The sequence below is a fragment of the Monodelphis domestica genome, chromosome 7 (assembly GCF_027887165.1).
Source record: "Monodelphis domestica isolate mMonDom1 chromosome 7, mMonDom1.pri, whole genome shotgun sequence".
Classification (NCBI taxonomy): Eukaryota; Metazoa; Chordata; class Mammalia; order Didelphimorphia; family Didelphidae; genus Monodelphis; species Monodelphis domestica.
The window spans coordinates 155,478,067-155,506,024 of NC_077233.1; the positions used below are offsets into that span (position 1 = coordinate 155,478,067).

Consider the following 27,958-nt stretch of genomic DNA (forward strand, 5'->3'; position numbering starts at 1 on the left):
TATTCTGCATACCAAATAGGAAAACTGCTAAGGTGAGAAGAATATGCATTCATTCACTGATGCAAGAATATCCCAGTATGAAGTCATTCTGTTAGGCAACGATAACATCACAATTCATAGATATGCACCACTGAACCCAGTGACTCTGATTCCTGATTTGCCAATGGATGGAGAAGTGTTACATGACTGTGATCAAGTAGTAGAAATGATGCACAAACCAAATGAACACCTTAAAGACACGCCTCTTATTGATCCAGAAATAGAGTTATACATGAATGGATCATCCTATATTCACAATGGGAGAAAAATCACAGGGGCAGCTGTAGTTGACAATGACAGAATACTTTGGCGTGCATCATTGCCAAGTCATGTTAGTGCCCAAGTAGCTGAGCTCAAGACTCTGCTCATGGCCTTAGAGTTAGCTAAAGGAAAAAGAGATTTTTTTTTGGAGTCTTACCTATGTTTTCTCCACCGTGCATTGGTCTTCATACATATGGAAAAACAGAGGGTATAAAACTTCGGCTGGGAAACCAATTGCATATGGCAATAGACCGTATTATAAAAGCTGTTGACTTTCAAAAAGAGGTGACCATAATCCATTGTAAGGCACATACTCATGGAAAGGACAAATATCCATAGGGAATGCTAGAGCAAATGTGACATCAAAATATGCTGCAAGGGTTGGACCCCACCGTGTGCTGAATTTCTCTCTGATTGAAAGTCATAATCTCACCGAAGCCTACAACAGAGAAGAAATACAGTCATGGAAGAATCAGCTAGGCGCTAAACTAATCAAAGGCTTTTGGATTGCTCAAGGGGACAGACCTATTCTCCCTAAAAAACTATACCAACATCTATGAACCATAATTAATGCAAAAGGACATTACGGGGTGCAAGGGATTCTGGATACCATACAGAGGTTTTGGATGGTACCAAGAATAACAACAAATGCCATTAGAACTTGTCAGACATGGGAAACATGCAAAAAGTATAATCAAGGTTTCTTTCTCTATACAGTCAAAAGAGAGTAAAAATGAACACAAAATTTCAGGCTGATGATAGGGTAGAACCTATAAATTTTAGCAACAGCATTGCATATCTGCAAGAAGCATTAACCCTATAACATCAAGTTTAACTTCTCAAAACTCAAATCTAAAGTGTATCAATGAGAAACAACCAGAAACAGAGTTGGGAAATATAAAAGCCAGTGACATAGGGTTAGATCAACACAGAAAGCCAGAGTTAACAACATCTGACACAATTTTACATGGCACTGAACAAAATCCAATGAATAGCATAAGGATTACAGAATTCAATGACCCAGAATCAGAAACAGAGTCAGAAGGAATACCAGATAGTGTAATAATAATGGACCAAAATAGTGATCAAGAACAAGAATCTTATGAATTTTACAAGCTTTATGAGGAAGTGGATGGAGAAGTGGATGTATGGGGCACAAATGACCAAACTGAATACCTGAAACCAGAACAATCAAAATCTTATGAATATGATGATGATGACAAGATCTTTGACCACAGAACAAGTATACCATTGGAGGAACTCTTTGCTAGATTAGGAGTTGATAATCAAGAAGACTTCATAGAGAAATGAAATTACATGGCTTATACAGATACTGATTATAAACGGGAAAGAACATATTAAAGAACAAATTGGAAGGGAGATAGATATACAATTTCACAACTATTCTCTAACTTCAAAAACATGACAAATATCATCTATGCAATAAGATTGAAACCAAGATTAGTTTGAGTTCCATAGGGTAACATAAAACAGAAAACCTTGTGAGAATAAAGACTAGCCTTAGGTATAAAAAGAAAAACAAGAAAATTATTCTGGCAAATGAACAACTAAGGAATTTAATCACAACAAAAAAACTCCTAAGCTTTTAGTAGCAAACTCCAACTTCATAACTATGACAAATACAAACACACAATAATGGAAGATGGGAAACACCTAGAATGCTATTGAAGCATCTATTCACATTGGATGAATTTGTTATCAAACACTTTAATATCAATTTATAGATGAGAACTGAAACAGATTACCCATATCTCTTAACATTCATCCTAAAAACAAATCTCTACCGAGGGAAGGAAGAGAGGAAGGGTATATCATAAAGATATTATCTCATAGCTTCTGATATCTCACAAAAATCAACAATGTGGTCATGACATCAATGAAGATACATAAATATGACATCTGAAACAAATAGTCCAACAATAATCAACGACAGTCCCTATAAATGGAAAGCTATGAAAAGAAACATAACTGAAAGATATTAAAGGCAAAACAGAAAGTACAGACAAGAGAGCATTGCACATGCTAAAATAAACAGAAAAGCTCTGTTAAAGTAAATGTAACAGCTCCAGATAGGAACATAGACTGTAAATCAGACAAAAAAGAAAAACAGACATTTAAAATAATTACCTCCATATAAAAGTCTACATAATCCATACAAAGTCTCTGCCAACAATAATAGCAAAGTAACAAAGTTATTTAACATGAAAACATAACTCCATGACCAAACAAAATACATTATATCCAAATTCTATCTCCAAGATATATCTACAAGACAGCAAACAATAAATCCCTTGTAAAAACTCAAACATCAAAAGATAAGAGAATATCAAATTCATAATTATATATCTAATAACTTATACTGCATACATCCACTCATGAAGATGATCATATGTAAAACTTACTTCCACACATGAAGAACAACTCATGAATACTGACAAGCACTCATGAAGAATTAATATCTTACTTCCATACACAATGAAAAATTTTAATCTTACATACATGCACATGTAAAAACCTTACATGCATGCATGTTCCTGTTCTGGTATGTTCCTGAATATTAAAGGACACAGGACTTCAATCAAGAGGTGATGACAGACGAAATGTGGCATGCAGCACAGATGAAGAGACCAAGACACATAGTTTCTACAATCAACATCAAAACACACGGAAGAACTTTGAAATTTTGGACTTGTGATCATGAAGTTATGTAAGAATGTGACATACATGTTAACATCACATAAATACATACATATGCTACACATAAATACAATGTGGAAAAATCTCATGGACTGGGTAAGTATAAAACATATGCATAATTGCAAAACACAAAATTCACACATATATAAATTTCTGTGGAAAATTCAAACAGGCAAAGAAATTTCTTATCTGCATGAGTTTGCACAGAAATCAGAACAATGTACTATATTTGTACATATGTAAATCTGTATAGATACAACTTATGTACATATGTAAATAATAATGTACTAAAACACTAACTACATTAGAATAATTTATTAATATTCTAATAACTAACAATAGGGGCAGTTTAGAAAATTTGTTCAGTCTTAGGGAAGTAGGGATAGACATATACTTAAGTATAGAAGTTAGATTACATTATGATTTTAGGTTAACAATTGTTCGTAATATAAATTTTTACTTAGTTGAATTTATAGATATTAGGAGATAAGACAGTTACATATTCAAAATACTGTTGAAATTGTTTAAAATTGTTACACGATTTGTTATTATGTTCTAAACTATATTCATGTAAAATCCCTATTACCTAACCATTTTCCTATACCCAAACTTAGCATAAAATTAGGTAGACAGAATAGCTAAGATAGATTAGGATTTGTTGTTTTGGGAGGGTAGAGGAATATTTAACATAGTACAGGGTTAAGAATTAGATAGTTAGAAATGTATATATATCAAAAAGGTAAGTACCATTAATACAAGATACTGATTGCATCTTTTTTGAAAGATGGAAAGGGGGGATTGTGGAAGAGAGAAATTGGAAAAGCCTACAACAAGGCTGGAATAGCTGGGACTGCTGAGCTGTCATTCAAAAGGAGAACATTCTGATTTGGAATGTAACCAGGAGAAATTGTTGGAAGAAAAGATCAGACCAACTGAAGTCTGAGGTCTTTGGCTTTGGAGACAGAAAGTCTGTTGTGTCTTTAGCCTTGAAGACAGAAAGAAGAAGGGTTTCTTGACTTGGAGACAGAATGAAAGAAGGACAAAAGTCCAGCTCTCTCTGATAATAGCTCTGTTGTGATACAATGACTGAACTTCCAAGCCTATCAGTCCATTTCCCCAAATTTAACTGTATTCCACCATCCTCCAACCTAACACTTATTCTAGTATTAGGGAAGCCCCAAACCCTCTTTCCTTACATTTCTTATCTTTCCTTTCTTCCCAATAATCCCTTTATTTAATTTAGAGAAGAGAAAGAGTATTCTATTTGAGCCATCATCAGGAAGGAGAGGGAAGAAGGGAGGAAGGAAGAAGATTAACAGCTCTGATCTTTAGTTATCATTTACCATTCAAATAACCCCTTATTACACTGTCTGAACTGGGACTCTATGGACCTTGAAAAATTGAGGAGAGTAGCAGTCTACATTTATAAGGGCCATACAAAAAGACATGAGGAAAACAGTAAATCAGTGGAAGACTTATAGGAAGAAATTGAAAGGTTAAAAAGAAACTGAAAAATCAAGGAGAGACCATAGGCCCTTTGCAGGAATCCACAGATAAATCAATACCATGCCTTTACTGTTGAAAAAGAGTCCATGTAATGATGGTTTGTAAGAACTGGCTACGTGAAAAAAAGAAATAATCACAACTTTAGAAATAATAACTATAGAAATGACTATAATAATGATCAAAGAAGTCACAACTTTAGAACTGATAGAAATAACTATGATGACTGTAGGAATCACAATTTTAGAAACCAAAATTATAGAAATAGAAATCAGGAAAATGATAACTCAAATCAACTAACTCCACAACAGTATAACTTAAGTGGAGCTCATCCAAAAATACTCAGGGTGCTACTACCCTTACATGTGGGGTAGAAGGTGGTGTCACTTAGACTCTATTGTTTTTGTTGATATTAACCCTTTTCAGTTTTGTCTCCCCTCCAAATAGTAGCAAAGAAGAAATGAATATTTTGAATCCAGTACCTCTGTGACTGATTATATCTTCTGTTGATAATGAATAATTGACTATATTGATTGTATTTAACTATTGATTATGATAAAACTTCCCTATTGATAGATCTGTACTATTTTATTGCACTTTATTTGTACCATACAGTATTTTATTTTTTTCTTTCTCATTTTTTGCATTTGAAGCACATGTAATTGTATTTTAAAGATTTCCTTTTAACTATTTTTGAAATTTGCAATGAGCTAAGATATCTAGTTGCTTAGCATGAGAATGCATACACAAAAAGCTTTAGACTATGCAAACCTGCCATTTATTGATAAATGTTATGGGACTATGATTAATGATTGTGTCTGATTATAGGAAATGGGATAATAAAAAGGAGCATAGACTTTATCTACATTGTGAATTTTAAAAGTCTCCATCTTGGTCTAGCACCCAAAAATTGTGCACACCCACACTACACGGGCATGTGCTAGTCAATGACAAATCAGAAATAACTAACTGCCCACCTGGGCTGTCCTAAGCCAAGCTAGAGCCAACCATTGGATTTTGTGAGACACAGGAAGTGAGGTAGGGAACAGCCTCTGGAATTCGCTGACATAGAAGCACAGATTTAACATGAAAAGTGCCAAAGGAGCACTCAGGTCAAAAGGAAACCAATACATGTGGGATTGATGAACTTCTACTCCAATATGAAAGGACTTGAACCTAGTGTGAGACTTGAGGTTGCGGTGCTTGACATATGTTAAGACTTGAACTACACTCCTTGTAAAATACTTTCTATGAAAGTGCCTAACAATTCTAGTCTGGCTCCCCTATCCCTGAGAACTGATGAGATGATCAGACCAGGGAATGACAGTTCCCCTTTTACACAAAAATCTAGTCCTTTTTTCTCTCTTATAGTATGGCAACTTCCTGTAGTCTTGGCTCTAAATGGGTAAGTGAAATATTACTTTATTCTGTCCTACAGATTTGTAGGACAAAAATTTACTTTAATTGGACCCCAATAACAAGGGCCTGTTATGAATTTTTTTTAATTCAGAAACTTTATATACATAGTTTTTGATATTTTGATTCTGAATTCTGAATTTTTTATTTCTCTCAAAAGCTTAATTTTTCCCTCTTTTTTTAGGTTTTTTTTTTCTTTTGATAATTGACTCATACACCCATAAATCAACCACTTTGAGTTGATCCAGGTGTTGTTGAACACCCTCTTCAGGGAGGATTGTATTGTCTTTTTATTTTAAAAAATCCAAAATTTAAAATTTTGTTTAAGAAGAATTTTAGGAAAAGTTTGCTAACTCCTTGAATCCAGAGAATGGACTCTTGGAAGAAAGATGCTTGCAGAAACCTACATTGCATCAAGAAGATTCAGAATGAACTTTTGGGTGCAATCAATTGAACAGAAGGGGATTGAACATTTATTGTAAATGAACACTTTTATGCCAAATGGGACCCCCTAATTTGGCTTTTTGTCAATGCATCTAGCAAAACACTGGTTTTGCTTTCTCTCTTTTCTATTTCCCTCTTATCTCTAACCATTGTAATTTCCATTTAGAAAGTGAAATATTGTATACATCTGTAGTTAGAAGTTTTTTAGGGATACAAGATGATTATGTTAAATGATCAATGGGGAGACTAGTCTCCCAATGATCATTAGGGGGATTGTGAAGATTGGATTTGTCTCTCTCCTGTATCAGGAGAGTATATAGGTGCATATGTATAGCTTACACATATCTATTGTATGTACTATATATATATATATGTGTGTGTGTGTGTGTGTGTGTAAATTATGTACATACCTCACATATCTGTTGTTACATGTATTTGCATAAGTGAGTTTAATGTTTGGTTTGATTTTCAGTGTAAAACTTATGCAATGTTATGTTCATTGTAATTTTCAAAAAATGTTTTCTTCTCTAAGTTTGATGTTAATGTATTACAATAGTAGTACAAGGTTCTGTATTAGCTGATAAGAGTAGTATTTTGAGTTGATGTTTGCGTGGAAGTTATGTTCATCTTTTGTTTTGATGTTATTTGCTTGTTTTGCTTTTGCTTCTGTTTGACATGTGTACTTGTTCATTAATTCCTTTTCCTTTTTCCTTGTTAAATTCCCTAGAATAAGTTAGTATTAGTTAGATTAAGATAGTTGAATATAGATTATTATTTTGGGTAGATATCTTAGTTTAGGTAATTGGTAAGTATTTTTGGTTCTGCACAAATACCAAAATAGTGTTTTCAACATGATTTAGGCTTTGTGCAAAGATGGAACTGTATTAATGAAGAGGAAAGACTGCAGTTTGATTGACAGAGACATGTGACACAGAATCACATGGGACCTTGGCTCAAGATTCCAAGTAAGGAGATTGGAGGAGTTTTGTCCCAAGTGACAACAGTTTTTCCTTTTGGAGCAGAAGTATGTGTAGCTAATAGCTACAATTTCAAGTATAAAAGATACCACTGGTCCTTGGAAGACATCAGCTGTGGAGAGGGACTACTTCAGTCAGACTGCAGGTGAGCTGGACTGGAGAATACAAGGAAGATTCATTTACTTAGCTGGGAGCTGTTATCTTTCCTTTTGGACTTTGGCCTATCTTGGACTCAACTTTGTGAGATATTATTTATGTGGGGCTTAATTTATTTAGCTTAGGAAGTTATCCAATAGGATAATTATTAGGGAAAATTAGTTTTGGGGATAAGGTTTAGAAATTTCCCTTCTCCTTGTTACCCTTATTCCTATCCCATTTCCCCATTAATAAACTCAATAATATATATATATATATATATATGTATACATATATATATATATGTTTACCTCTTGTTTCTTCCCCTTAAACATTTCATCATAACATTACAAATAGTTTTCTTTAATAAATCTCATTTGGACATAAAAATCTTATGCATGAGTTTTCTCCTTTTCCTTTCTTGGTGGGGAAGCTGAATTACTCAATCTTTGGAGAAGTCTTTGCCACCAAATGTAAGAATTCAAATGAGTAGGAGAAATGGGATTATCTCCTCACTTTACATATTTAAAATTCAAAGAAAGAGCCTTCATGCAAATTATTATGCATACTTTTAGACACAGGATTACCAATACATGGTCTGTATCCCAAAGAGATAAAAGGAAAAGAAAAAAGGACTTATTTGTATGAAAATAATTATAGTAGTTCTTTCTGTGATGGCAAATATTTGGAGATTGAGATGTCCATCAATTAGAGAAAGGCTGAACAAGAAATAAAGAGCAGGATGGTTTCAGAAAAGCCTGGGAAGACTTTTATGAACTGATGTAAAGTAAAATGAGCTGAGCCAGAGGAATATTGTACATAGTAACAGCAATACTATAATGATTGTGAAAGAGCTATATTCTTAGCAATACTTTGTTCAAGACAGTGATCCAAGACAATTCCGAAGGACTTACGATGAAACGTGTAAAAAATAGACTTGAATACAGGACTACAATCCCCATGAGCCTTTGCTCCACTTCCCCAGAATGCCTTGTAATCTCACCTGGGCCGAGATCGAGAAGGTATTTAAGCTGATTCAAAGGCTTTTGAGGGCTCTCTTGGCTTTTTTTGGACTTCCGTTTTGGAGCAGGCTCATCTCTTGCATGATGTGAGGTTATTTTGTCTAGGCCTCTGGCCTAGGCACATGTTTTTTACTTGTATATTCTTTCATCTTTAGCCTTTAATAAACCTCTAAAAAATATAATACTCCTTGCAGAGAGAAACTAATTTCTACCTGCCTCAGTCTCCCCGTTTCCCCTAAATTTTAGCCATTACACATGCTAGCCACATCCTGAGAGAAAACTGATGAACTCTAAGGGAAACTTGAGGTATATATTTTTCAAAAAGTTTTAAACTTTTATTATTTTTTTTCATTTATTTTCTTTTGCAACATGGATAATTTGGAAATATATTTTACATGATTTCACATGTCTAATTTGTATCATATTGCTTGCCTTCTTAAGGTATGAGGGAGAGGCAAGAAGGGAATCTGAAACTTAGAAATTTTTTTAATGTTAAAAAAATTTTACATGTAATTGGGAAATAATTACCAAAATAAATCTATGTGTGTACATACATATACACACGTATGATAATTAGATGGCTCAATGGACAGAGCTCTGGGCCTTGAGTCAGGAAGACCTGAGTTCAAATCTGACCTCAGAACTTATAAGCATGGGACTTTGGGCAAGTCACTTAACTTTTGTTTACCTTAACCCACTGGAGAAGTAAATGGCAAACCATTCCAATATCCTTGCCAAGAAAACCTCATGCAATCTTGGAATGCTATGGTGCATGGGTCAATGATGAGTTGGACACAACTGAGCAATAACTATATATCTATATCTATCTGTACAGGCTCTCAGGGGTCCCTAATAGTTTTTCCTATCTGAATGAGTAAAATCTCTATCAAAGAGCCCTGAAATAGTTAAGACTCATTTAAATAGCTAATTTTCCTATTCAATCTATCTTGGTCTCTTCACAGAACTTCTTCTTCAGGGTCAATCTGAATAAAACAGGTTTTACTCTATATTGAAGGAAATTATGAGAGTGGCAGTACAGAGATGTTATCTATGTTATCAGTAGAAGGAACACGTTTAAACTTTGGAAATATTTGATTACCAGTATAAGTATCTCATCTTTGGTAGACCATAAGTTCTCTGGGGTCTGGAATTATGTCTAATTTGATCTTTGTATTACTAAAACTAAGTGCATTGTGCTTAGTAAATGTCTAATAAGTGCTGAAGGAATGAATGGGGCATTAGGTAAAAATTCCTTTGGGGAGAATTTTAGATACTCTGGAAACTAAAATGCAAAATCAAAGAAGTTTATGGCATTTGTTTCTCTGGATATTATTTTTTAGAGCAAATGTTAACCCATCTAAGAAAATCTAAAGGGAAATCCTATTCGGATTAGAATTTTAAACATCTCAAAGGGTAGGCAGTGAGGTATTGAAATGATTTCTAGGCTTGGAGTCAGAAAGACCTGAGTTAGAATCGTGCCATACATACATTCTAACTGTATGGTTATATGCAAATCACTGAACTTCTTTTATGCTTTATTTTCCTCATCTGTAAAATGCAGATAACATTTTCTATCTCATTACAAGGCTCCAATGAGATAATGTATCAAAAGTACTTTGAAAATCTTCAAGTACTATATAAATGTTGAATGTTATTTTAAAAAGCTAACTGTCACATCTGAATTTCTGGATTTCACAACTTTATTTTTATTTCTTCCTATTATTATAGGTATGAATATATTTAAAGAAAACCATACATATATCTGCATATACATATACCTATACATATATAAAACAAAATAAGACAAAAGATATAATTCCACTTACACCAGAAATGAACATGGCTTAGGGGCTCTAGGTGGGTGTTTGTAATCAAGTGATCAATTGCAAAGCTCAACTTCATTTTCTTTGGGTTTGGCACCTCCAACAACAACTCTGCCCACAAGCCTTTAAGTAATCACCTTGCCTGCATAATTTAGGGATTTTACTATTAGCATTCTTCCTTTTCCTTCCCTGGAAACTGATCTCAGAAATTGAAAGTGATTCCAATCCATAAAAGGGTGAAAGATTATTGTTTTGTAACACAGAAAAAAAATATTTTATTTGGTAGAGATCTACTTACAGATCATTTAATCATTTAAGAAAATTTAAAGTTCAAAATTTCAGAAAATCTTCATTTAAGTATACTGCACAAAAAAAGGATAAGGGCAATAAAGTGGAAGAGGGACTTGCCTAACTCTAAATTAAAATGCTAGGCCTGATAGAATTACTCAGGACATAGTGAAATTAATAAGCTAATTACACTGTAAGGGGACATATTTCATGTTTCTTTATATAGCCAGCTTAAGGAAGGGAATAAGCATTTCATGTGCAAGGTACTGTGTAAGAGCTTTTATCTCTTTTATCTCTCATATCCAAATATCTCATTTGGTCCTCACAATAATCTTATGAGATAGGTGCTATTTCCATTTTATAATGGAGGAAAGTATGGCAAACACAGGCTAACTTGCTTAGGTTCACACTGCTACTAAGTATCTGAGGCCAGTTTTGTACTTGGATCTTCTTGATTCTAGGTCCAGTACTCTATCCAAGGTGCCACCAGTTGTCTTTGAAGCAAAGTATGGTCAGCTGGGATAAACGATTAGTAGATTGCTCTTGATCTTTCCCAAAGCAGTGAATTCCACTTTGTAGTTTTTGAAATAAAAGGTCTCCTCCTAAACCCCTTTTTACTTTTTCCTTGGTACCTGAATCTGACACACTTGTATTTTGACCTTGGCTTATATATGAATCCTCATTCTGTTGCAATGTGATTCTAGCTTTGTTGTCCTCCTCTGGTAATATGTTGATCCTAGGTCAATCTTGTGAGTGCTCGAAGTTAAAACAACCTATTTCCTCCTTATTTAAGTTGCTGCCCTCAGTGTCTTCCATTGTTGCTAACCCAGATTCTTCCTTCTGGATTTCATCCAAGGTTGACCTATAGCAGTTATGGCAAACATTTTAGAGAGGAGTGGCAGGCCCAGCCCCAGACAGAGTGCTATGCTGCCCCTTCCCTGCACCATGTGCCATGCCCCCCTCTGTACCCCACACAAGGGAGGTAGGAAGTGCTCCAATGGACTGCTGGGCAGAGGGGTGGGTCATGTGAAAGATGTCCTGAGTGCAAGTGAAGGTGGGGGGGAGTGATCAAGCACTCTGCTCCCCTTCTAGCTCTGTTGCCTGTGAGCTGCTCACGTTACCCTCTGTGAACTCTCATTGGGCTACTGGGCAGAGGGGCAAGAGATGTGAAAAAATTCATCAGTGGAGAGGGTGAGGGGAGACTGAGTCTCTCTGCCTTTGAACTTTTGGGGGGGTGCTGCATGCCCACAGAGAACCCTCTGCATGCCATCTTTGGCACCTGTGTCATAGGTTCACCATCACTGACCTATAGTATAAAGGAAGCTTAATTATATAACTGAATCCTTATCTTTTGTTATGTTAACTTCCATTCTGACAGCTGGCTCAAGTGTCTCATTAGCTGTTTTGTACCTTGTTCTTGTCTCTGATTCTCAGATGTTTACCAATGGCTAGCTTTTAGCATTATCCCACCTGGATCTCAGGTTAGTTTTATTGCATTGGCAGCATCTATTCAGTTCTGAAAGTCATTGTACTTATGCACAGATGTTCAATAAATATCTGCTGGCAATGAAGTTGGTCAGTAGCCACTAATAAAATGGGATGATAAACTGTAAAAGTAGGAGAGGGTGGGGGACATAAATTGGATGTGAACAAGGAAGCTCTGCTCATCAGTCTTTGTACTTCTGACCATTTGGATCTAGTGAAACCATGTTGGCCAATACCATTTTCACCACTGAGGCAAACTGGAAAGTAATTTCCTTTTTGGGAAGCTGTGTTGTAGACATTCTCCTTAGAGTGGAATCAATAAAGCATTATGGAAAATAAAGAACATCAGTGAAAACAAGTAATTTCCACCGAAGCCCATTGCAATGAAAGCAATTTATCTTCTAATAAAACTTCAGAATGTATTCTCCCTCTTGGTCTCTTTTCCTATTTTCTACATCTGTTCCTCTCTTTGCCACTTCATATCATGCTCTTTCATGTGTCTTTCTTTCTCCTTAAACCTTTTACCCCATCTTCCTTCAGTTCCCTCTTTTATAGTCTCTAGTTTTAATTATAAAAATAGGTTAATCAATTATTTTATATTTCAATAAGCAAAACAAGTCTCAAAAATCTACAAAATTATATCACTTTTTATTTACTTATTTGTATTTACTTTTTCTGTATACATGTTGTTTTCCTCTAAAAGAATTTCCCCTTGAGGGCAGAGACTATTTAATTTTCATCTCTGTATTCCCAATACCTGATATAATACTTTTCACATTGTAAGTATTTAATAAATATTTCTTGGATTTCATTATATTTTACTTAAATGCAACATTTAATTGCTTTTAATCTGTGGATATTTGATCCTTAATAGAAATAAAGTTTCCCTTCCCCCCAACTAAATTTCCCCCCAAATTAAAATTAAATAAAAGCTAAAGACAAAGAAATAAATTGGCACAACCAAATGGAACAGAAACCTAGTTTGAGTTAAGGTTTAGCCTAGTCTTGATCTCTCTTGAAGTTATTTTCATCTTTATGCAGTGTATGTAGAGATTGGACGACTTTCCTCATCTGATAAAGAAGGGGCTTAAACCAGATGAACTTAGGCTAAGGTACTTTTCCAGGTCTAAAATTCTATGATGCATTTTTACTTCATTTACTTCATTTGTCTATGTTTACTTAAATGCTATTCAGAAGATTTCCATTGAAAGCATCTGATTTATTGCCAGTCTTATTGCTAATAGTATTTATGTTATCAACTCTAAGTTATTTATATCTTATTTTAATATTTCAAGAGATCTGTGATTTAATAGGTTTAGGTATTTCTTCAACAGATCATAACCCCTCTACATTTTAGTAAATGAATTGTTCTAGCCAAAAACAAAATAAACCCAAAAACAAACAGAAAAAAACCTCCAACAACAACAACAACAACAAAACACCATATATTGACTAGTTTTCTGGTAAAAAAGCATCTTTAACTTTTGCTAGATTAATCCTCAGACTTAAAAAGAAACAAAATCTACAAATAAGTTTATATCCAAAGCCTTTTCAGTTTAGCAGGATCTACTAACAATTATGCAGTATTCACATAGGCTTTAGGGACTTAGGGGAGAGATGGCAAACCTATGGCATGAGTGCCAAAGATGACACACAGAGCACTTTCTGTGGGCACTTGGTCATCTTCACCTCCCCCGCCTCCGGCCCTCCCTGCCCCCAAATTTATTACTAGAAAGGCAGAGGGAGTTGGGCAGATCAGCTCCCTTTCCCCTCTTCATTGTGCCTGATAACATTTTTTCATATGCCCCACCCCTATGCCCAGCAGCCTAATGGAAGTGCATGGGGGTAAAGTGGGTGATTCACAGGCAGCAGAGCTGGAGGGGAGTGGAGAACTTGGGCCACTTCCCTCCCCTTCTCTACACTCTCTGAGGACATTCTTTACTTCATCCACCCCTCTGTCCAGTAGCCAAATGGGAGTCCTTCCTACCTCCCCCTGTGTGGGGTAACGTTGGGGGCAGAGCACATCCGACACTCAATGTGGGGGAGGGGCATGGCATGCCATCTTGGGGGGGCAGCATGGCACTTGGTCTGGGGGGTAGGGCCTGGCACTCTGTCTCTAAAAGTTTTGCCAACACTGACCTAGGGTTATCTTCATGCCATGATAAAGCAATAGTAAAAGTCATTAGCGAACTATCTTTATGACATTAAAAAGTGAGTAAAAATCAAATTGGATTTGTAAATTAGAGGTATATGGAATATATTAAACATTTTGGATCATCTTATAGTATAAACTGATATTTTCCAGACTTTTTACTTCATGACACAAATCTGTCAAATACCAATCCAAACTAGCAAGTTCAAAACTAAAATACTAATAGAGAAGGGTTGGAATACCATAAGTAGAAGAAGAAAGTGCAAATTCTGTTCTGGGCTATCCACTGAATAGGAAGGTTAAAGTCCTTTGGTCATTTCTTATTGTGGCAGAGTTTGAATGAACAAGCTGCAGATGAAACCGATATATTAAAATCAAACTGAAGGGAAACAAAGTCTAAAAGTAAGCTAATGAACAAATCTAAGGATACACACCCAAAATGAAGGAGCTGGCCTCCTTCGTGGTATCCAATACTAGTGAGCATATCCAAGCAAGTGGCACAAAAGGAATACTATGATTCAAGAGCCCTCTCCTTTAATCTTTTACTTCCTAGTAGGGATAGGCAGGCAGAATTTGGCAACTTGGTATTGAAAGCCAGAAGCAATTCTATTGGAGCTCTCTAGGAGCTTGGAGTAGCTGTTTATGGCAGAGAGGCTAAAGCAGAGTCTAGGATGACCTGGCAATTTTCCTTTCTTTAGTTCAGGTTCATTTCCCTAGTGACTAAATTTTATTAGCAATGATTTCAAAGATTCCCCTGATTTTGTCACAGTAGAGGTAATCACAATGCCTTCTTTAGAGCCAATGTGTCTCTCTCTCTCTTTCATGCTAGTTGTTCCTTAGTACAAACACTGCTTTTTCTCCCTGACAATAAAAAAATTCCAAGAAGAATAAATATAAAATTTTTGTACTTTTATAGGATCTTTCTTTTATGGAGTTTAAAATACTCCATATATATTATCTCATTAAGCTTTGTCATGTCTTTGTGATTTATTAAATGTAGTAACAGAAATAGTAAGTTTTTACTTTCATGCTTTAGTGTTTTAATTAGTCTATGATTTCATCTTTGTGGGTACTCCCTTACTACAAGTGAAGCTCAAAATTCCTGGGTGGCTTAGTGAATTGAGAGCCAGGCCCAGAGATGGGAGGTCTTGGGTTAAAATCTGTTCTCAGACACTTGCCTAGCCCTTACTGCTCTTCTGCCTTGGAGCCAATATCCAGTATTGATTATGAGATGGAAGGTAAGGGTTTAAAAAGCAAAGATCAAAACTTCTCTGTTTAATCTAAAATTTGTACATTTTTTCACAAATACTTCATATAGCATATATCCAATGTACTAGAATCCTATTCCTAGATCTTTTTTGGTACCTAAAGATACCAATATACCACTGTGGCTATTCTCTTGTTATTTGTCATTCTTGCTACATGACTATTCATCATATTTTGACTCCTTGATTATCTTTGTTTTTATTATATAATATTCTGGAGTCTGATGACAACCATCACATGTCCTTCCATTTTCCCTTGAATTACTTATGAAATTTAAAATTTTTTGAGGTTTTTGTGTTTCATGGCTTGTGACCATATAGCATCATCATGATGATACTAACATCAAGTTGGGCGTTTGCAGCATTGGGCCACCTAAGATCTGAAAGAAGTATGTGATTTCTCAAATCCAATAGCCCAGTCCCTTTCTACTTAATTTAGGACTACTAACCATCTATAGTACTTTGTGAAAATCATTTGCTTATACTCACAGTGGATCATGGCCAAGTTTGAAGAGGAAATGGATCTCATTTCTGGTGAGAAACCTTTGTATTCTACCTTTCCTTAACTGACACAATGTGTCAATAATATAAGTCATATATTTTTGATTTTTAAAACTCATTTATTATTTTTGCTTGCATGTGCAATATACTATCTCAGTTTTTTAATTTTTTCTCTCATTTTTGTATTTGAAGCACATCACCAGTATTAAGATTTTCTTTAACTTTTTTGATTTTGCAGTAACATAAGTTTAAAATATATTTGCTATAATGTCAATGCATATCCAAAAAGCTTTAGACTATAAAAACTATGCCACTGATTGTTTAAAAAGATTTATGGGACTTTGATTAATGATTGTGTATGATTCCAGGATAAGAGAATACAAAAAGAGCCATTGCACAATGCCAAAGAATCACAATGCTAAACTGTATAGTGCCAATTCAGGGCAAGGTCAAAGAGACCAACCAATTCCAATGGGATTGATGAAATTTTGAGCCAACACAAGAGGATTTTGTAGCATACCAGGCATGTTAGCATCTTGGAAGTATGATTGATGTATTGATATTGTATCCTGTGTATTAATTTACCACACTCATGGTCAGATTATTTACTGATCATTGTATAGACAAAGTTATAGTCTAAAGGGCAAGAGAATTCCTGAGCGGCCACAGGGTCCTAACTCACACCTTCTCAGAGCACATTCCTTTCCTAGGCACATGTCAGGTTAATCTCCACCTCTTTGATTTCATCATTGTCAATCCAACCAATGTTAAAACCTATACCATGTTACGTATTCATTGATTACCTCCCTCTCCACATTCCTAAAATCTCCAATAAAAGCTGGGGAACAAGTGCGAATTCTTCTCTTACATCTCTGGATTCTGCTGTTAATCCTTCTACCTCTTTTGCAAGATGTTCTTGAAGCCCAAGCCTATTTTCTTCCTCCTGACCTCTCATTTCTCGCGACACTGTCACCCCCATGCTTCCCATTAATTCTCTGGCACTCTTGCCCATGGGAAGCATTAAGGAGTTCTTAGTCCCCACGTGTTTTCTTGTTCCTCATATTTCCCATTAATTCTCTGGCACCCTTGCCCATGGGAAGTATTCACGGAGATCATGACTCCCCACATGTTTTAACTTGTTGTCTCTGAGTCTTTATTCCGGTATTTCTCCCTCTATTTCTCTTTTCTATTCACCTATTTTCCTCCAGTCTCCTTTCTCCTTCTCAGGTTACCATCCACAGGTAAATTATATAGGAAGAACTGCAGGTGGTTCCTATAGATTTGAATTTGTTTGGGATTCGAGGTTGTAGCTGTTTTGACATATGTCAAAGGCAGGTCTTTCTTGCCCCACATTCTACCAAGTATCTCAGATTTGGCTCCTACCTGGCTTTTATAATCTAGTCCCTATTCTGTCTTTCATAGTGTGGCAACTTCCTTGGCTGCAAATGGATAAATGAAATATTATTGCATTTTGTCCTATAGACTTGTGGGATAGAAATTACTTTAATTGTACCCTAATACAAGGGACTGTTAGAAATTATTAAATTGGGCCCTGATTCAAGGACCTGTTATAGCTTTATTTTCCTTTACTTAGATTTTTTTACACTTAAGACTGATAGTCTATATTTCATCCAGAAATTATCTTTTCTCTTTTATTTGAATATTTTAATGTTTTTTATTTCTCTTGCCAATTGATTCATATACCTCATAACTCAGCCATGCATTCCTAAGTAATCCCTGTATTTTTCAACACCCTCTTCAGGAGGGAATGTATAATTATTCTAAATTACAGAGTTTAAATTCTTTTTGAGAGTAATATTTTTAAGAAACATGCTACCTCTCCGAATCCAGAAAGTGAAATGTTTGGAGAAGGCACAATGAAGAGACCTATACAGACAACATGCTGCACCAGAAGATCCAGAGTGAACTTTGGGATGTGGTGATTTGAACTATGTATGTATATGCTTATGCCAAAGGGGATTTCCCCCAACTGCCTTTTTGTCAATGCGCCTAGCAATCATTGGTTTTGTTCTCTTTTCCTCTTATCCTCAAATTATTGTAATTTCAAAGTTGGTATGTTTGTAAGACCCACTGGAGAGACTAGTCTTCTGCAAGTCTCAGGGGGGAATGTATAATTGAAAATCTGTTATCCTAAAAAAAGAACTACATTTCTGAGAGCCCACTGACTTCCTGTCATTACGTACTTCCTGTAGATAGAGGATAAAGTGAGTGGGCGTTGAGGCTCTGACTCCTCTTTTGGCATGCAGCCAGTGGTGATGGTGGTAAGGTGGAGATTTTGAAATGACTAATCAGCCATGGGCAAGTGGTTTTTATTTTATATCCTCTTTATTCCTTAATTTCTAATGATCATTTAACAAACTTCCTAAAATATAATATTTTTATTATTTAGATTTTAATTTTTAACATTACTTCTTACCCTCACCAATCAGATGAGGAAAAGTACGCCAGTGGCTTGGACACTGGCCCCAACTCCTACAGAATCAAACTTTAATAAAAAGTTTAAAGTCAAGAAATAGGCTAGAAAGCGAAACAACAAAACAAGAATCTGACCTAAAAAGTTAGCATGATTACAGGGAGGATCAATATACACACTCAGAAGACAACAATGTCAAAAGAGTTACAAGCAAAACTTCCAAGAAAAACAATATTAATTAGAGATGAGACCTATAAGAATTCCTAGAAGAGTTAAAAAAAATTATTTTAAAAAATCAAGTAAGAGTAGTAGAGGAAAAATTGGGAAAAGAAATCATAGTAATGCAAGAAAATTATGAAGAGAGATTCAACAGCTTAATAAAGGAGGCACAAAAATACTGAAGAAAATAACATATTAAAAATAAAATTAGGCAAATGGTAAAAGAGGCTGTAAGAATAAAAATAATATTTTTACCCAGATATATATTTTATAAAGTATATTGGGAGGGTAAACAAAGTTCCTATAAGTAACCTGACAGCATTGTGTCTAGCCTGCCAGTCTCTTCCTCATTTCTTCCCCCCTTACCTGCCTGCTTTGCCTCCTTATTTCTTTCTTCCTTTTCCTCCTCTTCTTGCTTCTCCCCCCATTCTCTCCCAAACCTTAACTTTTATTGATGTACAGAATGTACACTGATGCAACCCCTGGCACAACTCTGCTATGTCAGGAATGTTTGATAGATAGGTAAACTCCTCAGGAGGGGGAAGGGATAAACTTCCTTGACACAAGGCAAAAATCTAATGATGAGAAGAATTCTTTAAATCTTCCTAAAAAATTAGAATTGGGTAAGTGGAAGCTAATGATTCCATAAGACATAAAGAAACAATAAACACAAAGTCAAAATGATTTTAAAAAATAGAAGAAAATGTGAAATATCTCATAGGAAAAAACAATTGACCTAGAAAATATATCCATGAGAGATAATATAAGAATTACTGTAGAAGATATGCTGGTATCATCAATGATCAATGAAAAAAACTAGCTAAAATAATAACTGTAGCAAAGTTGTAGGATATCAAAAATAAACCACCAGCATTTTTATATATTACCAATAAAGCCCAGAAGCAAGATATAGAAAAAAATCACTTAAATGAACTATAGGTAATATAAAACACTTGGGAGTCTATCTGTGAAGACAAACCCAGATACTATATAAACACAATTATAAAACATCTTTCACACAAATAAAGATGAATCCAAATATCAATTACTTATGGTTAGGCAGAGTCAATATAATAAAAATTCTACCTAAATTAATGCAGCTATGCCATTATCTTATAAAGGTAGTAAGAATAATAAAATTCATCTGGAAAAACAATACAAGGTCAAGAATATCAAGGAAATAAATGAAAAAATAATGTGAAAGAAGGTGGTCTTACAGTACTAGATTTCTAACTATATTATAAAGCATTAATCACTAAAACAATCTGGTAGAATATATTAAGTGTGCAATACATAATAATAAATTACCATAGTAATCTAATGTTTGGTAAATCTAAAGGTTCAAGCTTTTGGAGGAAGAACTCATCATTTGACAAAAATTGTTGGGAAAACTGTAAAGTAATTTGGCAAAAAAATAGGCATAGACAAATATCTAATACCATATTCCAAATAAGGTCAAAATGGATAAATAATTTGGACATAAAAGGTAATACACAAATGAATTAGGGGAGCATGGAAAATTTTGCTTGTTAATTTATAACAAAACAAGAGGTGAAGAGGATCATAGGAAGTAAAATGGATACAGTTGTAGATAAATGAAACTAAAAAGTTGTTGCACAAATCAAACTAATGAAGACAAAATTAGAGGAAAAACAGGAAACTGGGAAAAAATTTCAAATCAAGTTTCTCTCATAAAAGTCTCATTTCTCAAATATATAAGGAAATAAGCCAAACTTATATACAAATAATTCCCAAATGGTCAAAGAGAGGAGCAGGCAGTTTTCTGAAGGAAAAATCAAAGCTATCACTAGTCACATGAAAAGATGTTATAAATCACTATTGACTAGAGAATTCAAATTAAAACAACTCTGAGATATCACCTTGTACCTGTAAGATTAGATAAAATGACAAAAAGAGAAAATGATAAATGCTTATGGGAATGTGGAAAAACTGGGACCCTAGTGTACTATTGGTGGAGTTGTGAACTGGTCTAATCATTCTGGAGAACAATTTGGAACTCTGCCAAAAGGACTATAAAATTGTGCATACTCTGACTCAGCAAAACTGATACTAGGCCTATATCTCAAAGAGATCAAAGAAAGGAGAAAAGAACATATATGTATAAAATATTTAGAATAGTTCTTTTTGTGGTGGCAAAGAATTGGAAACTGAGGAGATGCCCACCATTTGGGAAATAACTGAAAAAGTTGTAGTTGACTTTGATGGAATATTATTGTGCTGCAAGAAGTGATCAGAGTGATTTCAGAAAAACTGGAAAGAGTTATACAAACTGATGCAAACTGAAGTAAGTGGAACCAAAATAATATACACAGTAATAGCAATATTGTGATGAACTGTGAAAGTCTGATCAGGACAATGATCCAAGACAATTCCAAGGACTCATGGTGAAAAGTGCAATCCATCTCATAAGAGAGAACTAGTGAATTCTGAGTGCAGATTGAAGCATAATGTTTTTCACTTTTCTTAGGTTTCTTCCTTTTTGTTTGGTTTGTTTTTGCAACATGGCTAATATGGAAACATTTTACTTGACTTTACATGTATAAACAATACATTAGTTTCTTTTTCAATGGATGGGGAGGGGACAAGAAGGAGGGAAATTTTTTTAAAAAGGAATGTTAAAAAAATAAAGCAAATCAAGTTTAGTAGTATAATGTCATTTGTAAATAGTAATATTTAAAGAACTTTGTTACCAATAGGGAATCATTTTGGATCATACACAAGATCTGTCACAACACTCAGCCATTTTTGGCAAATGCCTCATTTGGGATCAAAATTCAGGAGATCACTGAACAAAGTTACTTCTGTAATTGTGTCTGTCATATAATCTTTTATGATTCTGATGCAATGGTAAGAGACACTTTGTCTAATAAGAGTTGTCAGGGTTGCATTCAACTACACTATATCAAATGCTATCTTATACCAATAAACAATACAGTAAGATCTTATATTCTCTATACCTCACAACTAGCTCCATGACCATTAAGATGTAGTTCCCTTGTAGAAAAATCAATCTATAGGGATTTATAGATGATTTTATAGAAAACAAAAAGGTTTTATTATTATTATTTACATAGTGCTTGTGATCAGTGAAGATCAGTGAATTTCAGGTGGCATTACATACATTAATTAGTCTTCATAATACTCTAGTACTATTTGAGTCAATTGTTAAGATGGAGCAAATGAGTCACAAAGAGATTATGAGCCTTCTTCAACACAGTCAAGAATAGAATTCCAAACTCTCAATGTTTTGTACTAAATCATGAGACATTTTTTATCCTTCAAAGACAACCCTAAAGTAGACTGCCTGCCAAGTTATAAATAGGCCACGTGATGATGCCCTTTTAAAACCAGACAATTCTTGCTTTTGGAGGTAAACAAAAATTTTTATAATCATGATTCTCCACTAAATGTTTAACATTCATTTTATATTCTACATAGTATCTTGTTCACTGTGGGTGCTTAACAAATGTTCAAGTATAAAATATACAGCTTGAGGAATGTTACAAGTTTTCTCAGTTTCTAAATAGGGAAATTTAAAAGATAGGTTAAAAGTATTTTGAATAGAGGACTAGATAAATCTAATATATCTTCCTATCATAAAGATGAACCATGTTTAAGCCACAAAATAGAAGGAACTTTAATAATCTTATGAGAAACCTATTTTACTTGATAATAAGCCTAAAAGTCAATAAATTATTCTATTGATATAACTTCTGCAACTGCTTAAAGCCATTTTCTATTATATGCTTAAGAGGGCCTGAAAATAACATAAAACTCTATGTAAACCCTTCTTACTAGCCAATATTAAGTCACAATTCTGCTTCTCCTACCTAAAGGAGAAAATTTATAGACTATTAAAACCTGAAAAGAACTTCTGCCAATCTTATTTTAGATGTAGAAAAACTGAGGCTGAGGGAATTTAAGTGACTTGACTAAAGTCACATAATAAGTATGAATTTAAGTATGAACCCAGGTCCTCCAACCCTAAAGTTAGTTGTCTTTCCACTAAACTTTGCTGCCTTTTATCCAATCCCTTCATTTTACAAAGGGGAAAACTGACCTCCAACAGAGACTAAAAATGTCTCCAAGGCCAACAAATGATGTTATAATTGCCAAGTCTAATGGCCTTTTCTTAATCTTCGTCCTTCTTGACCTTTCTAAAGTCTTTGACACTGCTGATGACCCACTTCTGGATACCTTTCTCCTATTCAGGTTTTAGGAACATGTTCTCTCCTGGTTTTCCTGACTTAATGTGACTCTTCCTCCATAGGTGTTTGTTTCCTTAAAGGTTCTATCCTAGCTCCTCTTCTCTTCCCCCTCTACTACCTTGCTTTGTAGTCTCATCAGTTCCCACAAATTCAATTATAATCTCTATGCAAAGAATTCCCAAATCCATATTATCCAATTATATCCTTTCTTTTGAGCATTAGGCCTATATCAACTACTGCCTTTTCCCCTCCCTGAAACTCAACATGTATAAAGCAGAACTTACCTTTTACCCTAAAATTTTCTTCACCTTCCAAGCTTCCCTATTACTATTAAGGGCACCACCATTTTCCCAGTCACTCAGGTTTGAAACATTTGTCATCCCTGACTCCATTCTCAAATGCACTCTATATATCCAATATGTTGCTAGGTCCTGTTGATTGTACTTTCATAATCATACATCTCTTGTATACATTTCTTCTCTCAACCTATCTTGGTCCAAGTTATTCTTATCACCTCAGGTTTAGACTATTGCAATAGCTTTCTGTTTGGTCTCTATGCCTCAAGTGTCTTCCCACTTTAGTCCAATTTTCTCAAAGTGATTTTGCTAAAGTTCAGTCTGAATATATCTCACCCCTTTCCTTCCATAACTCCAATGGCTCCCCATTACCTCTAGAATCAAATATAAAATCTGTCATTTAAAGCCACCTTTGACAACCTGTCTTAGCTTTTTATCTTCATATATTTTACAATAATTCACATATTCTACAACCAAGGAATACCAGGTTTAATGATGTTCTTAGCACAACATATTCCATCTCCCAACTCTGTACCCTTTTCACTGGCTTCAAAATTCAGCTCAAATTCCACTTTCCTGAGGAGGCCTCTCCTAGTCACCTATTCTTAGTGTCTTCTCTTTAAGATTACCTTCTATCTACTCTCTATCTTATATGAACAGAATCATTTCCATGGGGTTTCCCCCATTAGAATTTGAGCTCCTTGAGAGCAGGCACTATTTCTGACTTTCTTTGTAATCTCAGAGATAATGAAATAATATTTGTATAGCATAGGAGACATTTAATAAAAAAAAGTTCCCTTCTTCCCTTCCCAGAGCTTAGCATAGTGTCTTGTATATAGTAAATATTAATAGATGCTTGCAAAGTGATTTACTGCCTGAAGTGATATAAACTAAACCACAAGACTAGCCAGTTGCAGAATCACCAGGACTAGAACTATGGTCTCCTGATTCTCAATTTAATGTTTGTTGCTGAGCATCATTTACCACAGGATCTACTTTCTTTCTTTTTTTTAATTTATTTAACCAATTTAGAACATTATTCCTTGGTTACAAGAGTTACATTATTTCCCTCCCTCACCTCCCGTCACCCTTCCCGCACCTGATGTGTAATTTCATTGGGTATTACATGTGTCCTTGATCAGAATCTGTTTCCATGTTGTTGAAGTTTGCATGAGGATGTTCATTTAGAGTCTACATCCCCAGCCATATCCCCTTGACCCATGTATTCAAGCAGCTGTTTCTCTTCTGTTTTTCTGCTCCCACAGTTTTTCCTCTGAATGTGGATAGTATTTTTTCTCTTGATCCCTCCAATTTGTTCAGGATCACTGCATTTCCACTAATGGAGAAGTCCATTACATTCAATTGTACCACAGTGTATCAGTCTCTGTGTACAATGTTCTACTGCTTCTGCTCCTTTTGCTCTGCATCAATTCCTGGAGGTCATTCCAGTTCCCATGGAATTCCTCCACTTTATTATTCCTTTGAGCACAATAGTATTCCATTACCAACATATACCACAATTTGTTCAGCCATTCCCCAATTGAATGGCATCCCCTCATTTTCCAATTTTTTTGCCACCACAAAGAGCACAGCTATGAATATTCTTGTAAACATATTTTTCCTTATTATCTCTTTGGGGCACAAACCCCAGCAGTGCTATGGCTGGATCAAAGGGCAGACAATCTTTTAGCGCCCTTTGGGCATAATTCCAAACTGCCCTCCAGAATGGTTGGATTAATTCACAACTCCACCAGCAATACATTAATGTCCCGACTTTGCCACATCCCCTTCAGCATTCATTACTTTCCATTGCTGTCATGTTAGCCAATCTGCTGGATGTGAGATGATACCTCAGAGTTGTTTTGATTTGCATCTCTCTGACTATAAGAGATTTAGAACACTTTTTCATGTGCTTATTAATAGTTTTGATTTCTTTTACTGAAAATTGCCTATTCATGTCCCTTGCCCATTTATCAATTGGAGAATAGCTTGATTTTTTGTACAACTGGTTTAGCTCTTTATAAATTTGAGTAATTAGGCCTTTGTCAGAGGTTTTTGTTATGAAGATTGTTTCCCAATTTGTTGCTTCCCTTCTAATTTTGGTTGCATTGGTTTTGTTTGTACAAAACCTTTTTAATTTGATGTAATCAAAATTACTGATTTCACATTTTGTGATTTTTTTCTAGCTCTGGCTTGGTTTTAAAGTCTTTCCTTTCCCAAAGATCTGACAGGTATATTATTCTGTGTTCACCTAATTTGTTTATAGTTTCCATCTTTATATTGAAGTCATTTTCGTATTCTGAGTTTATCTTGGTGTAGGGTGTGAGATGTTGATCCAAACCTAATCTCTCCCATACTGTCTTTCAATTTTCCCATCAGATTTTTTTTTCAAATAGTGGGTTTTGGTCCCAAAAGCTAGGATCTTTGGACTTATCATAGACTGTCTTGCTGAGGTCACTTACCCCAAGTCTATTCCACTGATCCTCCACAGAATCTACTTTCTAAACCTGCCTCTTTAGTTCTCCAGAGACCCTCCAAGTTCTCTCACCCATCATATGGCATGGATGCTGCAAATGAATTCAATAGTGTAATAAGTTAACAATAAAAGCAATGGCAACTCACATTTATAAGCTTTTTAAGGACTGCAAAGCACTTTTCTCACAACAATCCTGGGATATGAGTAGAGAACGGCTATGACAGGGAATAATTAGATTTTATAGGATCATATGCTTAGAAGATTTTTGAACTAGAAGGGTCTTTGAAGGTCATTAACTATAACCCTCCCATTTTACAGATGGGAAAACTGAAGCCCAGAGAGGTAACATAACGTATTTAAGATTACAAAGGAAGAAATAAAAGTTAGTCAATTTGCATGCATTAAGCACCTAGTGCATCCTGGTCCCTATGTTAAGTGCTTGGGATTAAATAAAGGCAAAAAACAGTGACTGTTCTCAAAGTCCCACAGTGTAGTAACAAGATGGTTCAATGGATATAAAGTCAAGTCTAGAGACAGAAGGTCTTGGGTTCAAATCTAGCCCCAGACATTTCTTAGTTGTGTGACTCTGGGCATGTCACTTACCTCCAATTGTTTAGCCCTCACAAGCTCTTCCATCTGACAACTAATATTTAGAATTTATTCTAGGACAGAAGGTAAGTGTTTAACAGTGTAATGGGGAGGCAACTTGAAAACAACTATGTACAAACAAAATATATACAGGATAAACTAGATATAGGATATAACCAACAGAGTAACAGGATTTAGCATTAAAGGGATCAGGAGAGTCTTCCTGTAGAAGATGAGGTTTTCAATGGGATAATAAATCTGAAGTCATATTTGGATGAAAATAAAAAACTTCATAAGTACAAGGTGAGGGGGTATGGTTAGTTCACATTTTGTCTAAAAAAAATCTGGAGAGGTTTAGTGGATTGTGAATTCAATAAGAAGCAACAGGATGACTAAAAAAAAGTCCCCAAAGTTAATGCAATCTCAGCCTGTGCTGAGAGGCATAGCTTGCAGGAACAAAGAAATGATATCTCTGTATTCTGACCTGGTCAGGCCACATCTGGACTATTTCAGGTTTGGATACCACATTTTAGAAAGGATGCTGATGTACTTGCCTGTCCCATCCTCGTTGTCTTCTGTACTTGCTGTGACCAACCTCTGCCCTCCGTGGCTGCCTACAAGCTTGTGCTAATCTGCCATGGAGAGAGCGCTTGGAACCTGGAGAACCACTCCAGCAGCTGGTACAACATGAATCTGAGCCCTGCGGGGCACCAAGAGGCCCAGCGTGGTGGCCAAGCACTGTGAGATGCTGGCTATGAATTTGATATCTACTTCACCTCTGTCCAGAAGAGAGCAATTCGTACTCTTTGGATAGTACTAGATGACATTGACCAAATATGGTTGCCTGTTGTGAGGACCTGGCACCTCAATGAGTGGCATTATGGAGGTCTGACAGGCCTCAACAAAGCAGAGATGGTTGCTAAGCACAGTGAGACCCAGGTCAAGATCTGGTGATGATCCTATGATATCCCACCACCTCCGATGGAGGCCAACAACCCCCTTCTACAGCAACATCAACAAGGACCAGCACTATGCAGATCTTACCCAGATCAGTTGCCCTCCTGTGAGAGCCTGAAAGACACCATTGCCTGGGCTCTACCCTTCTGGAATGAGGAAATTGTCCCCCAGATCAAGGAAGGAAAATGTGTTCTGATCGCAGCCCATGGCAATAGGCTTCAAGGGATTGTCAAACATCTTGAAAGGGATTGTCAAACATCTTGAGGGTCTGTCTGAAGAAGCAATAATGGAGCTGAACCTGCCTACTGGCATTCCTATCGTGTATGATTTGGACAAGAATCTTAAACCTTTCAAATCCATGCAGTTCCTTGGGGATGAAGAGACTGTGCACAAAGCCATGGAGGCTGTGGCAGCCCAAGGCAAGGCCAAGAAGTGAAAAGCAGACTACTAGCACATGCCAGCAGTAGCCAGTCCTTCCCTTTTCATTGTCCACACCACATCTCTCCCCTGCCTGCTCCATACACTGACCATTGCCTTAGGGATCAATATACAGCTGGAGGTGGAGGACTGTGGTTCCTTTTCTCATTTCCTTATTATTTCAGACCAATTCCTTTCTCTCTTGTGGACCCTCCCCTCAACCACATTAGTCAAAATGCATGCTGGGGGGGTTGGCACACTAAGGACCTGGTTGGGGGTTAGGGATGGGGACATGGTAAGAAGTGACCAATAT

At 35.6% G+C, this 27,958-nt stretch overlaps 1 protein-coding gene and 1 pseudogene across 10 annotated transcripts in view; one reads left to right on the plus strand and one right to left on the minus strand.

The window, feature by feature from the left end:
* STX17 (syntaxin 17) overlaps nucleotides 1–27,958 on the minus strand; it is a 133,259-nt gene that overhangs the window by 65,482 nt on the left and 39,819 nt on the right. The gene's annotated exons all lie outside the window — the stretch shown is intronic.
* On the plus strand, nucleotides 1,369–27,778 carry LOC107649481 (phosphoglycerate mutase 1-like; annotated as a pseudogene).